Raw genomic sequence first — 1,321 nt, 5'->3', positions numbered from 1 at the left:
TACATCCAGTATTCTTAGGTTTAGTTACACAGTTAATGAGGAGGTTGAGAGTAACATACAGTTTGTGTACATCCAGTATTCTTAGGTTTAGTTACACAGTTAATGAGGAGGTTGAGAGTAACATACAGTTCGTGTACATCCAGTATTTTTAGGTTTAGTTACACAGTTAATGAGGAGGTTGAGAGTAACATACAGTTCGTGTACATCCAGTATTTTTAGGTTTAGTTACACAGTTAATGAGGAGGTTGAGTGTAACATACAGTTCGTGTACATCCAGTATTTTTAGGTTTAGTTACACAGTTAATGAGGAAGTTGAGAGTAACATACAGTTCGTGTACATCCAGTATTTTTAACTGTGTAATTAAACCTCCTCATTAACTGTGTAATTAAACCTAGAATACTGGATGTACACGAACTGTATGTTACACTCAACCTCCTCATTAACTGTGTAATTAAACCTAAAAATACTGGATGTACACGAACTGTATGTTACACTCAACCTCCTCATTTTGTGTACAGATAAATGTACATATTGTAGAATAACATGGGTTTCTTTATTATAGTTACACTGTTACAGAACAATAATGTTTGTTGTGTACAGATAAATGTACATATTGTACATTAACTTGGGTTTCTTTAGTAACAGTGTTACAGAACAATAATGTTTGTTGTGTACAGATAAATGTACATAGTGTAGAAATACAATAACCTCTTTATTGTGTTAACATGTCGTTAATTTTGTAGATAAAGTATCGTTATTTGAAGAGATTAGTAATTATTTTAATGCAATAATAACGAAAAGATTACAGAAAGCATAATAGCAGCTAAGAAATTTTGTTTGGTTTTGGTATATAGTCACCACAAGTAACCAAAAATACCTCCTCATTAACTGTGTAACTAAATTTAAGAATACTGGATGTACACGAACTGTATGTTACTCTCAACCTCCTCATTAACTGTGTAATTAAACCTAAAAATACTGGATGTACACGAACTGTATGTTACACTCAACCGTAAACTTTATTGTTCTGTAACACTGTTACTAAAGAAACCCAAGTTAATCTACAATATGTACATTTATCTGTACACAACAAACATCATTGTTCTGTAACAGTGTAACTATAATAAAGAAACCCATGTTATTCTACAATATGTACATTTATCTGTACACAACAAACATTATTGTTCTGTAACAGTGTAACTATAATAAAGAAGCCCATGTTAATCTACAATATGTACATTTATCTGTACACAACAAACATTATTGTTCTGTAACAGTGTAACTATAATAAAGAAGCCCATGTTAATCTACAATATGTAC

This window comes from Limulus polyphemus, unplaced genomic scaffold, assembly GCF_000517525.1.
Source record: "Limulus polyphemus unplaced genomic scaffold, Limulus_polyphemus-2.1.2 Scaffold3607, whole genome shotgun sequence".
Classification (NCBI taxonomy): Eukaryota; Metazoa; Arthropoda; class Merostomata; order Xiphosura; family Limulidae; genus Limulus; species Limulus polyphemus.
The sequence above is the reverse complement of the archived record's forward strand: the minus strand, read 5'-3'. Positions refer to the sequence as shown.